This window comes from Emys orbicularis, chromosome 8 (genome assembly GCF_028017835.1).
Source record: "Emys orbicularis isolate rEmyOrb1 chromosome 8, rEmyOrb1.hap1, whole genome shotgun sequence".
NCBI classification, from domain to species: Eukaryota; Metazoa; Chordata; order Testudines; family Emydidae; genus Emys; species Emys orbicularis.
In genome coordinates, this window is record NC_088690.1 from 54,754,417 (window position 1) to 54,770,003 (window position 15,587).

Genomic DNA, 15,587 nt, shown 5'->3' on the forward strand with positions numbered 1-15,587 from the left:
TGGGGGAGGGAGGAGGGGGGGGCACTTACCGTACAGGGTGGGCTGTACCCGCACCCCCTGCCCACACCTACCCTGCACCCCCTGCCCTGCCCGCAGCCAGCCCCTGTCTCCAGCCAGGCCCACACCCCCTGCCCCACCTGCAGTCAGCCCCGCACCCTCTGCCCGCAGCCAGCCCATCTCCAGCCAGCCCCGCACCCCCTGCCCGCAGCCAGCCCGTCTCCAGGCAGCCCCTGCCGCACCCCCTGCCCACACCAGCCCTGCACCCCCTGTCCTGCCCGCACCAGCCCCGCCCCCCCGCCCTGCCACTGCCTGCAGCCAGCCCCTGCCACACCCCCTGCCCACAGCCAGCCCCTGCCGTACCCCCTGCCCTGGCTCCAGCCAACCCCTGCCGCACCCCCCTGCGGCCCTGCCCGAAGCCAGTCAGCCCCACACACACCCCTGCCCGCACCAGCCCTGCACCCCCTGCCCACACCAGCCCTGCACCCCCTGCCCTGCCTGTAGCCAGCCCCGCACCCCCTGCCCTGTCTCCAGCCAACCCCTGATGCACCCCCCTGCCTGAAGCCAGCCAGTCCCGCACTCCTGTCTCCAGCTCTGCCAACCCATGCCGCACCCCCCTGCGGCCCTGCCTGACCCCAGCCAGCCCACCCCACACACCCCTGTCTCCAGCCAGACCCGCACCCCTTGCCCTGCCTGCAGCCAGACCCTACCTCCAGTCAGCCCCTGCCCTGCCTCCAGCCAGCCCCATGTCCAGTGGTGCCCTGCAGTTCCCAGGGCAGAAACCCTCCACACCTGTTTCAATGAGGGGGGCAGGGAGCAGCTAGGACCCACACATCTGCACACCCCCAGGGAGTGGTGGGGACCCACACATGTGAAATGGAGCTCATTTCTAGTTCAGGCCCATCGTTTTAAAAAAGAACTTTAGGTAGGGTTAATCTCCATCTCTGGAGATATTTAAGAGTAGGTTAGATAAATGTCTATCAGGGATGGTCTAGACAGTATTTGGTCCTGCCATGCGGGCAGGGGACTGGACTCGATGACCTCTCGAGGTCCTTCCAGTCCTAGAATCTATGAATCTATGAAACATACATCCGTATTTTCCTGGACATGTCAGGCTTTTTGGTTCTTAAATCGCCGTCCGGACGTATGGTAACCCTATTGGTACAAAAAATACATACTGTGGCACATCCCTTAAATCAGAACTTTTTATAGGGAACCGGTTGCTAAGAAATGAAAGGCTTTTTTTTTAGTCATCCCTGCCGGGCCCCGCTGAAAATGGGGCCCCACACTTCCTAAAGCCGGCCCTGGCTACGGTTGGAAGGAGGTGGCTGCAACTCAAGTTCTGTGAAATTCTCAGCTGTTGCATTTTGCAAGGAGTTGGGCAAACCTAAAGATTCTGGAAATCAACTTTAAAAGGTCTCAGACCTCAACCAGGAAAAATGAAGCTCTCTCCAGCTTCCCTCCCATATAGCCCCATTACTCATTACGTCTCACAGAACATTATAGTAGAGAAACAAAACCGTATAGAAGGGTACAGCTTCCTCAGGAAGGACAGGCAGGGGGAAAAGGGAGGAGGTTGAGATAGCAATAGGAGACAGATTTGTTGAAAGTCTTTGGGTAAGGATAAAAGTTGTAAAAAGCAAGGGTGATGTCATGGTAGGGGTCTACTACAGACCACCTAACCAGGAAGAAGGAGGTGGACGAGGGTGTTTTTAAACTAACAAAATCATCTGAAGCATAGGACTTGAAGTCCCCCATCACCACCTACCCACACATCTATTGGGAAAACAACACAGCAGGGTATAGATTATCTAACAACTTCCTGGAATGTATTGGAGACCATTTTTATTTCAGAAGGTGGAGACAGCTACTAGGGGAGAGGCTGTTCTAGATTTGATTTTAACAAATAGGGAGGAACTGGTTGAGAATTTGAAAGTGGAAGGCACCTTGGGTGAAAGTGATCATGAAATGATGGAGCTCATGATTCTAAGGAATGGTAGGAGGGAAAACAGCACAATAAAGATAATGGATTTCAAGAAGGCAGACTTTAGCAAACTCAAAGTTGGTAGATAAGATCCCATAGGAAGGAAGTCTAAGGGGAAAAACAGTTCAAGACAGCTGGCAGTTTTTCAAAGACACATTATTAAGGGCACAAGAGCAAACTATCCCACTGCGTAGGAAAAATAGGAAGTATGACAAGAGATGTCATGGAATAAGAGGGAAGATCCTTTAATGGATTGAGAACTGGTTAAAAGACAGGGAACAAAGGGTAGGAATAAATGGTAAATTTTCAGAATGGAGAGGGGTAACTAGTGGTGTTCCCCAACGGTCAGTCCTAGGACCAATCCTATTCACTTATTCATAAATGATCTGGAGAAAGGGGTAAACAGTGAGGTGGCAAAGTTTGCAGACGATACTAAACTGCTCAAGATAGTTAAGACCAAAGCAGACTGTGAAGAACTTCAAAAAGATCTCATAAAACTAAGTGATTGGGCAACAAAATGGCAAATGAAATGTAATGTGGGTAAATGTAAAGTAATGCACATTGGAAAAAATAACCCCAACTATACATACAATATGATGGGGGCTAATTTAGCTACAACTAATCAGGAAAGAGATCTTGGAGTCATGGTGGATAGTTCTCTGAAGACATCCACGCAGTGTGCAGCGGCAGTCAAAAAAGCAAACAGGATGATAGGAATCATTAAAAAAGGGAGAGAGAATAAAATGGAGAATATCTTATTGCCCTTATATAAATCCATGGTACGCCCACATCTTGAATACTGCATACAGATGTGGTCTCCTCATCTCAAAAAAGATATACCGGCATTAGAAAAGGTTCAGAGAAGGGCAACTAAAATGATATAAGGTTTTGAAGGGTCCTATATGAGAAGAGATTAAAGAGGCTAGGACTTTTCAGCTTGGAAAAGAGGAGACTAAGTGGGGATATGATAAAGGTATATAAAATCATGAGTAGTGTGGAGAAAGTGAATAAGGAAAAGTTATTTACTTGTTCCCATAATATAAGAACTAGGGGCAGCACGTTTAAAACAAATAAAAGGAAGTTCTTCTTCACACAGCGCAGTCAACCTGTGGAACTCCTTGCCTGAAGAGGTTGTGAAGTCTAGGACTATAACGGGGTTTAAAAGAGAACTAGATAAATTCATGGAAGTTAAGTCCATTAATGGCTATTAGCCAGGATGGGTAAGGAATGGTGTCCTTAGCCTCTGTTTGTCAGAGGGTGGAGATGGATGGCAGGAGAGAAATCACTTGATTATTACCTGTTAGGTTCACTCCCTCTGGGGCACCTGGCATTGGCCACTGTTGGTAGACAGGATACTGGGCTGGATGGACCTTTGGTCTGACCCAGTATGGCCATTCTTATGTTCTTAACCAGGAGATCTTCAATGATCTGAAACTCAAAAAAGAGTTCTACAAAAAGGGGAAACTAGGTAAAATGACAAAGGATGAATATAAACAAATAACATAAGTATGTAGTGACAAAATTAGGAAGGCCAAGGCACAAAATGAGATTAAACTAGCTAGAGACATAAAGGGTAACCAGAAAACATTCTACGGATACATTAAAATTAAGAGGAAGAGCAAGGACAGGGTAGGCCTGTTACTCAATGAGGGGAGAAAAACAATAACAGAAAATGTGGAAATGGCAGAAGTGCTAAATGACTTTTTTGTTTCAGTTTTCACCAAAAAGGTTAGTAGCAATTGGACATCTAACATAGTGAATGCCAGTGAAAATGAGGTAGGATCAGAGTATAATCCCAACCCTCTGCCCCAGCCCTGAGCCCCCTCCCGCACCCCAAATCCTTCATCCCTGCCCCCACCGCAGAGCTTGCACTCCCAGCCAGAGTCCTCATCCCCCCGCCCGCACCCCAACTCTCTGCCCCAGCCCTGAGCCCCCTCCCATACTCCGAACCCCTCGGCCCCACCCCATTGATTTTGTTATGTGCACCAATATGAAGGTGATGTGTGCACATAACAAAATTCATTCTGCACATGAACGTAAAAAATTAGAGGGAAAACTGTTACCTCAGTTTCCCTAGAAACCAACCCAGGGTTACACTTATATTGGTTTTATTAAATGCCGCTATTGGATCAAACAGAAAAGGGATGGAGCTTATTCATGTATGCACACATTCAATGCATTCATACCTTCATGTACCCAAACACTCATGCAGGCGGAGAGTTACCGGAGACAGCATAGGAAGCCGAGAAGCCAAAGCATAGTAGATCTGGTGTGTCCGCCTGCCGTCACGGATCCAGGCCGGCGAGCAGGTCAAGAAGCACCCCTTGATTGCCTTTTCAGGGCAGATTACATCAGATACACCTGGCTCCTGGCTCTTTTCTTCTTGCAGTTCCTCTCTGCCCAGTCCCACACACACTCCCTTGTTCACACTCTCCCTGATCGCGTGATGGAATATTGCAAAGCTTGGAGGTTATAGAAGTGGTAACTGAAAAGGTTACAGAAGCTTGTAAAAGTTACAATATTTAAAAGGCTATGCTAACAATGACTAAAAGTTACAAAGTTTGCAAAAGGTTACAGAACTTAATGAACATACTAGCAATGACTGAAAAGTTATAAATCTTACAATCGCATTCTACTGGATTGATCGGAGGCTTTACACAATATTTCCCCCCCTTGGTCACCCAAATTGTGGTGACAATCCAAAAGGGGATGGCGTACCTCCGCTCATCCATGCCAGTGCTTCGATTGCTGGGAGGATGACCAGATAGTAAGTGTGAAAAATCAGGACGGGGGGGGGGGGGGGAGAGGGTAACAGGACCCCATATAAATAAAGCCCCAAATATCAGGACTGTCCCTATAAAATCGGGACATCTGGTCACCCTAATTGCCAGAGCAATTCGTAGCATGTCCACAGTAACAAAAATACATACCAAAATATTGACCAGAGAATGTAACAATGAGTGTCAAACGGCCATCCTCATGCGCTACGTTTAGATGAAAATCAAAGCATTCGGTGGGGAGGTAAACATTCGGTAAAGAGGTACTTATAAGCGTGATGTATCAAGAATCACAGGCTTTGGACGGAGGTGGCCACCACAGGGATAGGTGTGTGATTGACAATTTGGCAGGAGGCGGAGGGGTAGGGAGAGGGAGAGGTCCGGTTAGAGTTAAAAAGGGCTGTGAGTATGGTTTGTTGCTGTTCCCTGCCTAATGCAGTATCTTCCCTTTTCCCAAACACCATACACAATAATGCTAGCAAAGAGACAAGCGCTACAAGACAAACATGAGACACAAAACATAAAACACAAAACACAGAACATAAGACAACGTAGAAGTTTGTCGCGACGATGCACCATGGTATGTTTCAATTGTTCTTCAGCTGGTACCAGGTCTTTATGGTGCTCTGAAAAACAGAAGCTACAAAAAAGGCTTAAACACTGTAAACCGTAGGCTATCGTAGAGAGGAACATAGGGTCGGGGTGGTTCCCCCTACATGCTTGAGTTGTCCCCAAAGGATCCACTTCCGATAGGGTAACCCCCAGATATTCGACCTGTGGTTGTATTAATTGTGCCTTTTCCAGGGACGCCTTCATACCATGCTGTTGAATCAACTCCAGTACTCATTCAGTCCTCCCTCGGCTATCCGCATTGTCCATTCCCATTATCAGGATATCGTCCACATATGAGACCCACCCACCCCTTATCCCCTGGAGGGAGATGCTCTAACATTTGGGTCACCACCTTATGCGCAATAGTGGGGGCGCTATGAAATCCCTGGGGTACACGGGTAAGCAATACTGTACCCCATCCACGTGGAATGCGAATCGGTCCTGCGATCCTTCCTCAAGCGGGATAGCAAAGAAACAGTTAGACAAATCCAATACAGAAAATCTTTTAGCTTCCCTTGGTATCTCTTGCAACACCTGGGTCATGTCCGCAACTATTGGTGCCCACTGGGGGGTCATTGTATTGACTCTCCAATAGTCGACAGTCAGTCTCCATGAAACACCATCAGCTTTCCTCACAGGCCATATGGGGGAGTTAAAGGGGGAAGTCATTCTTTTCACTACTCCCTGCTCTTCCAGCTCTTTGACTATCTCCGCTACAGCCCAGTGTGCCGCAGTGGGGATAGGATATTGTTTCTGTGGGGGGACAGCTGGTCCTTCTATTTTCACTGGTTCCCCAGTCCATTTACCGCAGTCCAACTTGTGGGCCGCCCATGCCTGGGGAAAATGCTTCCTCCATTCCTGCTTGCTATCCCTGGTCACTGCCACCACTCCCAACATACTATGTGTCAGCAATCCGGTATCTCCCTCCATTACTTCAGGGGTCCAGTCTTTCTTTGGGGTCCTCCATAAACCTTTGTTAGCACAATCAACTATTCCTCCCTCCCGCAAGAAATCTATGCCCAAAATTGGTTCTGTAGTTGTGGGGCTATAAATCCAGGGCCATCTTCAGGTAAGATTCCACACCTGGGTGACCAGTCATCCCAACACTTGCCCCTGCACTGAGGTGCCATCAAATCCCTGGATCTCAATGGTTCCCTGGATTGGCAGTCCCGGCATGGGGCAGGGAAGCAGTGAGACAGCCGCACCAGTGTCCACCAGTGCCACAAAATCTAGTTCAGATGTCTCAGGGCACACATGTGGCCCGCCCCATCCGAAGGCGCATCTGCAACCTTCCTCCCAAATCCACCCAGAGAGGTCCCACCCAGGTCCATCCCTGGGTGCTTTCCTCTCCGAGTGGACTCGGGGAGTTGGGGCCCTCCTAATATGAAGTTGCTTTCTTGGCCCCAATATCGCCTCCCTGCTCCGGGAGCTTCAACCCCAGCTGAATACAGCGGAGTGCTAGGGACTCCGTGCGTTTCCAGTCCCATTGGCCCATGGGTTCCCCATGGTCCTTTAACGCCATCCACAACTGTGTGTGGAGCTGACTGGTGTCCGATCGGGGGCACCTGTGTCAAGGTGCTGGGGCTGTGGCCACAGTGATGGGAGGAGGAGCCCCAGCTCCGGGCTGACCAACCACTCTGGTGGCCTGGCGCGCCGTTTCCTTAAGGTGTGATATGTCTAGGGGCTCTCCCTGCCTCCACACTCCCATAGCCATCTGAACATCTTTGGGCAACATTGCTGCAATAAGTCTCAGACAGGGTCCTGGGGATCACTCCCCCCTGGGCACGGGCTGGATACCACCCAGTTAACAATCCTGCTAATACCATTCTCTCCACAAAGACGTCAGGGGCTTCCCCTGGAGCGGGGGAGCCTGCTGTATACTGGCGGCTCACCTCCTGCAGTGCCTCTCCTTGAGCCAAATTGTGAACCAGCATGAACGGGGACTGCCACTGTCTGGCCGCCTGCATCCGCAGTGCGATTCCCATATCGGACCCCAGTATAGTGGATACTGTCCTCAACAGCTTCCTAACCTCCTCTGGGTTTAACCCCTGATCCTCTATCACCATCAGAAACTGATATGCCCATTCCAAGAATGTGCTCGCCTTGGCTGGCCCTAACCCTGAGCCAGAGAAGTTATCTCTCCGGGGGTCAAGGCTATTTCCTGCATAGTTACCCCGGTTAGGGGTCCGGAGCTCCCTCCCTGGGCTGGGGGGCCATGCTGGAAAGTTAACCATTGCACAGCTGCCACCGGGGCTGGCCAAGCTCCCAGCCATACCATGTGTCCCCATCCCAGTCTTTTGGAGCGGCGCCTTTGTCCCTGATACTGGGGGTCCTGCTGCTCTCCCGCCCACCAATCCCTGCAAACACTTCACCAGGACCTCCAACTCCTTAGATTGTTCCCTCTCTTCTTCAGCCTGTTCAGCTCTCTCCGTCGCCTTGACTGCGGACATTGCTAGCTGCTGACAACTTGCCCCTGCCACTTGCGTTTTCCACATATCGCTTTCTGCCCTTACGCACTCCAACTCCTGCTTCACTTGCATAGTTTCAGAATTATAATCAGCTTTAGCAGTTTGCCAAGCACAACAAGTTTGCCACAACAACCATGCTGCCGCCCGATCCTTAGTCTTTGAATCTGGATGATAAAACTCACAATATTTCTGGTACGTATTTTCTACGTCCACCATGGTGTCTCCTGATGAAACCGCCCCTGCGACCCATGGGTCAACACCCTTGGAGTGTGCCCAGAAGAGGAGGAGGGGAAATTTTGCCACCTTCCCCTCCATTGTGGATTCAGAGGCGGGGGGTTATTTGGGGCTTAAATTGGAGCAAAGGCGGTTTAGGTTGGACATTAGGAAAAAATTCCTAAATGTCAGGGTAGTTAAGCACTGGAATAAAATTGCCTAGGGAGATTGTGGAATCTCTGTCATTTGAGAAAGAACAGGTTAGACAAACACCTGTCAGGGATGGTCTAGATAATACTTAGCCCTGCCTTGAGTGTATGGAACTGGACTAGAAGATCTCTCAAGCTCCCTTTCAGTTAAACAATTCTATAATTAATTGGACAAGGAAAGTGAGATATTACCCTCAATGTGATGGAGTCTGTCTGTCTGTCACACAATAACTTTGGCACACCACATCTGATCAATTCAAAAATTTTAGGGAAATTTTAAAGCAGCAATAGACAGAACCCTATTGATTATGGTGAAAATTGAAAAAAGAAGAGGGTATATCTGGGGACACATGAAGCTGCCTCAGCCCCCTCTGTAACTTTCTATAGATCAAAGAACCAGCTGATGGCAGCCATTTACACCTTCCAGCACAGCACCACCTCCCATCTCACCTCTGCCCATCCTCCCAATTCAATTTTAAAATGCTGACACCCTGAGTGGCTTCTCCAGAGGCAAAAAGAAAATAAATAAGAATGGGAGGAGTAGGAAGAAGGAATGGGAGTGGACACAGGACCCGTCATATGGGGGGGAGAATGGGGAACTCTGGCATGGGGGAAGTGGGCACACAGAACCCGTGGCATGGGAGGGAAGGGAGTTAGTGGGAGGTTCACACAGAATCCCAGGTGGGGAGAGAATGGAAGATCCTTGTATGGGGGGGAAGGAGGCATGGAGGGGGCATACAGAACCTCTGGTGGAAGGAGAATGGGGGACCCTGGTATAGGGACATGGGGGGCACAAGTACCCCCACCATGGAGAAATAAGGGGGAAAATGAGGGAGCACCCGAAGTCCTTGGTATGGGGGAGAATGGTGGACAATAGTATGAAGGACACACAGAGCCCTTCCATGGTTGGGAAAGGGGTACACAGAGCCCCTGGCATGGGGGAGGGGGTTGAGGGAGTCCTTGAAATAGATGGCGCACAGAGCTTGGGGAGAGGGAAGGAATGGAGGAATGCAAGAAGACCCTGGTGTGTCCAATGTGCTTGCCCTACAGAAGCAACAGTGTATGTCCTCTAATATATATATTGAGGTCTGTAGTATCCCTTAGGATGAAGATGAGAAATGACTCAGGACAGGTCTATACTACAAATTTATGTCGACCTAAGTGCCTTCAGCATACAGCCACTGCAGTAACTAAATCTATTTTGCATGTCCACACTACGCTCTTTGTGTCAGCAGTACATGTCTTCCCTAGGAACGCTTGTACTGATTACACCATCAGTGTGGGGCATTGTGGGACAACTTCTGAAAGCCAGTAACAGTTGAGATAACACAGTATCTACGTTGACACTGCATTGACCTAACTACATCAACCTTGACTCTATGCCACTTGGGGAGTTATTCAGTCAGCATAGTGGGGCAGTTACATCAGTGGGAGCAAAATTTTAGTGTAGACACTTAAATAGTTAGGTTGATGCAAGGCAGTTTACATCGACCTAACTCCGTAATCTGTAGACCAGACTTCAGTTGCATTAAACAGAGAGGGGATTCTTTACTTAGGATGGTGGGTTTACAGTGAGCCTGGAGCTCCCTAGCAGATGCAAGAACACAGCTTGTACTGCACAGAGTTAACATGCAAGGTCTGTGTAATCTCTGGTCTCATTTAAGAAATTTTGAAAGGGATTGCTGACTACACTACAAGGTCTTCAGTTATTTGGAGGGCACTTGTGTTATGCTACAATGAGGCTCTGCCTGTTAAACTTAATTTACATCAAGGATCAGTGATGTGTTGACAAAATTTTCAACCAGGGGCTTCCCCCAAAATTTTCTGCCTCAGTCAGTGGTATACATGTTGTTCGTTTGGTAAAACACTTCTCTCCCCCATCTCAAATCTAACAATCCTTCCATCACTCCATCAACTGACACAGTATCTCTTGACCATCGTGCTTCCTCCTCGCCAGTATGTCCACAAGGCAAGTCTAGGCGGCTCCCACAGCAGCAGAAGTGACCAATGTGTTGCTTGAGCTCTCTGCGAGGTACTTTGTCAGGTGGGGGGGGGAGAAGGGGAAGGTTCCCTCAGGTGGCAGGCAGAGTCTGCTTCCACAGGAAATCTTCTCTTACCTTTGTAGGAGCTGGTCTTCCTTGACTGATATTGTGTGTGTGATGATGGGGAGGGCAAGGTTTATTTCTGGGCTGGTGGTGAGAGAAATGAGGATTGTTTAGCACTTTAGATTCTGGGTTTAGACTGAGCAAACGGTGATAAAAGGGCAAGCTTCAACAGCTGTAGGACTTCCCCTTATTGCATGAGCAGCTTGGTGACATCTGCTCGCCTCCTTGGTATGGGGGAGAATGCTAGAGCAGCTGGCAAAAATAGGGGCTGTAGGAACTATGTGCTACTAGCCAATGCACACCTAGGGTATGTCTACACCTTTCAGAGAAGCTTTGAAAACCAGTTTCATGACTGGCCAGGCTACGATGTGAAAGTTCTGTTTGTTTCTCCTTGATGAAAATCCCCCGTCCCTGCTTGGTTCACTCTACTTCCCTGTAAGCTAGCCACCCTCCCCTTCGATCACCGCTTGCAGAGGCAATAAAGTCATTGTTGTTTCACATTCATGCATTCTTTATTAATTCATCACACAAATAGGGGGATAACTGCCAAGGTAGCCCGGGAATGGTAGGGGAGAAGAGGAGGGAAGGACAAGGCCACACTGCACTTTAAAATTTTAAAACTTATTGAAGGCCAGCCTTCTTTTGCTTGGGCAATCCTCAGGGGTGGAGTGGCTGGGAGGCCGGAGGCCCCCCCCCCACGTTCTTGGGCGTCTGGGTGGGGAGGCTATGGAACTTGGGGAGGAGGGCTGTTGGTTACACAGGGGCTGTAGCGGCGGTCTGTGCTCCTGCTGCCTTTCCTACATCTCAACCATATGCTGGAGCATATGAGTTTGATCTTCCAGCAGCCTGAGCATGGACTCTTGCCTTCTGTCAGCAAGCTGATGCCACCTATCTTCAGCCCGCCACCTCTCCTCGCGTTCATATTGTGCTTTCCTGCACTCTGACATTGTCTGCCTCCACGCATTTTGCTGTGCTCTGTGAGTGTGGGAGGACAGCAGGAGCTCAGAGAACATTTCATCCCAAGTGCGTTTTTTTCGCCTTCTAATCTTCGCTAGCCTCTGCGAAGGAGAAACATTTGCAGCTGGTGGAGGAAAAGGGAGAGTGGTAGTTAAAAAGACATTTTAGAGAACAATGGGTACACTCTTTCACGTTAAAACTTGCTGTTCACATTACATAGCACATGTGCTTTTGTTACAAGGTCACATTTTGCCTCTTATATTGAGGGCCTGCCGGTTTGGTATGAGAGATCACTCACGCAGTGCCAGGCAACAGAATTCGGCTTGCAGGCAGCCATGGTAAGCCACAGTCTTTTGGCTTCTTTAACCTTCATAACACGTGGGAATGGTTTCAAACAGCAGTGCCCTCACTTCCCATACCAAGCGGCCGTTGGGTTGGCCATTTAAAACGTGTTGGCAATTTAAAAGGAGGGGCTGCGGTTTGCAGGTTAGTGTACAGCACAAACCCAAATAACCCCCCTACACACACCCAATTCTCTGGGATGATCGCTTCACCCCTCCCCGCACACGTGGCTAACAGCGGGGAACATTTCTGTTCAGCCACAGCCAAACAGCCGAGCAGGAACGGGCACCTCTGAATGTCCCCTTAATAAAATCACCCTATTTCAACCAGGTGACCATGAATGATATCACTCCCCTGAGGATAACACAGAGAGATAAGGAACGGATGTTGTTTGAATGCCAGCAAGCACTGGGACCATGTGCTGCCATGCTTTGTTATGCAATTATTCCAGACTACGTGCTACTGGCCTGGCGTGGTAAAGTGTCCTACCATGTCGGACGGAATAAGGCCTCCCTCCCCAGAAACCTTTTGCAAAGCCTTTGGGTGTACATCCAGGAGAGCTTTATGGAGATGTCCCTGGAGGATTTCCGCTCCATCCCCAGACACATTAACAGACTTTTCCAGTAGCTGTACTGGCTGCGAATGCCAGGGCAAATTAATCATTAAACACGCTTGCTTTTAAACCATGTGTAATATTTACATAGGTACACTCACCAGAGGTCCCTTCTCTGCCTTCAGGGTCCGGGAGCATGCCTTGTGTGGGTTCGGGGGTTACTGGCTCCAGGTCCAGGGTGAAAAACGTATCTTGGCTGTTGGGGAAACCGGTTTCTCTGCTTCCTTGCTGTGAGCTATCTTCCTCGTCCCCAAAACCCGCTTCCGTGTTGCGTGCGTCTCCATTGACGGAGTTAAAGCACACGGTTGGGGTAGTGGTGGCTGCACCCCCTAGCATGGCATGCAGCTCATCATAGAAGCGGCATGTTCAGGGCTCTGACCCGGAGCGGCCGTTTGCCTCTCTGGTTTTTTGGTAGGCTTGCCTTAGCTCCTTAATTTTAATGCGGCACTGCTTTGCGTCCTTGTTATGGCCTCTGTCCTTCATGCCCTTTGAGACTTTTTCTAATGTTTTGGCATTTCGTTTACTGGAACGGAGTTCAGCTAGCACGGATTCGTCTCCCCATAGGGCGAGCAGATCCTGTACCTCCCGTTCGGTCGATGCTGGAGTTCTTTTGCGATCCTGGGACTCCATCATGGTCACCTCTGTTGATGAGATCTGCACTCATCTGCACCTTGCCACGCTGGCCAAACAGGAAATGAGATTCAAAAGTTCGCGAGCCTTTTCCTGTCTACCTGGCCAGTGCATCTGAGTTGAGAGCGCTGTCCAGAGTGGTCACAATGAAGCACTCTGGGATAACTTCCGGAGGCCAATACCGTCGAATTGCATCCACACTACCCCAAATTCGACCTGGCAAGGCCGATTTCAGCGCTAATCCCCTCGTCGGAGGTGGAGTAAAGAAATCGATTTAAAGAGCCCTTTAAGTCGAAAAAAAGGGCTTCGTCATGTGGACGGGTCCAGGCTTAAATCGAGGTAACACTGCTAAATTCGACCTAAAATCATAGTGTAGACTAGGCCCTAGAGACAGTGGCGTGGAATATTAACTTAGTGGATGTACTTGGAGAAGGCTGAAAATATCAGCCGGCACAGCTGGCATTATTTTTACCCACAATTTTCACCCCAACACCACTCATGTGCAGCCTAAGAGTTTAGGGGAAGGTAGTGGAGATGACTTTTGGGGATATCCTCCCAGCAAAATGGATTCATTTTTATTTATAAAGAGGGATGAGGAAGAAAGGTAGAAGGACCTTTAGCGGCCCTCGCCTCTGCAACCTGCTGTGAAAGACCAGCTTCATATTCTTTTCAATCTAAACTATTGGTTTACACAGGTTTATGTTATCTTTTCAAGGAAAAAGTCTAGATATTTATTTTAAAATAAAAGCTTAAATTTCTTCTTAGGCTTAAAGACTAAGTGTTAAACAAGGTCGTACAATCATTCTGAAAGCTCCCACCAGCTCACCAATGTGAATGTTTATCCTCTACAATAGTAAATTGCAATGCTTGTATCAGTACCTAGGACTCAGAGGGTATATCTACACTGCTAATAAATAAATACAGCTATGACATTGTTGGCATCACTGAAACTTGGTGGGATAATACACATGATTGGAATGTTGGTGTGGATGGGTACAGCTTGCTCAGGAAGGATAGACGGGGGAAAAGGGAGGAGGTGTTGCCTTATATATTAAAAATGTACACACTTGGACTGAGGTGGAGATGGACATAGGAGACGGAAGTGTTGAGAGTCTCTGGGTTAGGCTAAAAGGGGTAAAAAACAAGGGTGATGTCATGCTAGGAGTCTACTACAGGCCACCTAACCAGGTGGAAGAGGTGGATGAGGCTTTTTTTAAACAACTAACAAAATCATCCAAAGCCCAAGACTTGGTAGTGATGGGGAACTTCAACTATCCAGATATGTTGGGAAAACAACACAGCGGGGCACAGACTATCCAACAAGTTCTTGGACTGCGTTGCAGACAACTTTTTATTTCAGAAGGTTGAAAAAGCTACTGGGGGGAAGCTGTTCTAGACTTGATTTTAACAAATAGGAACTCGTTGAGAATTTGAAAGTAGAAGGCAGCTTGAGTGAAAGTGATCATGAAATCATAGAGTTTGCAATTCTAAGGAAGGGTAGAAGGGAGAACAGCAAAATAGAGAATGGATTTCAGGAAGGCAGATTTTGGTAAGCTCAGAAAGCTGATAGGTAAGGTCTCATGGGAATCAAGACTGAGGGGAAAAACAACTGAGGAGAGTTGGCAGTTTTTCAAAGGGAACTACTAAGGGCCCAAAAGCAAGCTATTCCGCTGGTTAGGAAAGATAGAAAATGTGGCAAAAGACCACCTTGGCTTAAGCACGAGATCTTGCATGATCTAAAAAATAAAAAGGAGTCATATAAAAAATGGAAACTAGGGCAGATTACAAAGGATGAATATAGGCAAACAACACAGGAATGCAGGGGCAAGATTAGAAAGGCAAAGGCACAAAATGAGCTCAAACTAGCTACAGGAATAAAGGGAAACAAGAGGACTTTTTATCAATACATTAGAAGCAAGAGGAAGACCAAAGACAGGGTAGGCCCACTGCTCAGTGAAGAGGGAGAAACAGTAACAGGAAACTTGGAAATGGCAGAGATGCTTAATGACTTCTTTGTTTTGGTCTTCACCGAGAAGTATGAAGGAATGCCTAACATAGTGAATGCTAATGGGAAGGGGGTAGGTTTAGCAGATAAAATAAAAAAAGAACAAGTTAAAAATCACTTAGAAAAGCTAGATGCCTGCAAGTCATCAGGGCCTGATGAAATGCATCCTAGAATACTCAAGGAGCTAATAGAGGAGGTGTCTGAGCCTCTAGCTATTATCTTTGGAAAATCATGGGAGACGGGAGAGATGCCAGAAGACTGGAAAAGGGCAACTATAGTGCCCATCTATAAAAAGGGAAATAAAAACAACCCAGGAAACTACAGACCAGTTAGTTTAACTTCTGTGCCAGGGAAGATAATGGAGCAAGTAATTAAGGAAATCATCTGCAAACACTTGGAAGGTGGTAAGGTGATAGGGAATAGCCAGCATGGATTTGTAAAGAACAAATCTTGTCAAACCAATCTGATAGCTTTCTTTGATAGGATAACGAGTCTTGTGGATAAGGGAGAAGCTGTGGATGTGGATGTGGTATACCTAGACTTTAGTAAGGCATTTGATATGGTCTCGCATGATATTCTTATCGATAAACTAGGCAAATACAATTTAGATGGGGCTACTATAAGGTGGGTGCATAACTGGCTGGATAACCGTACTCAGAGAGTTGTTATTAATGG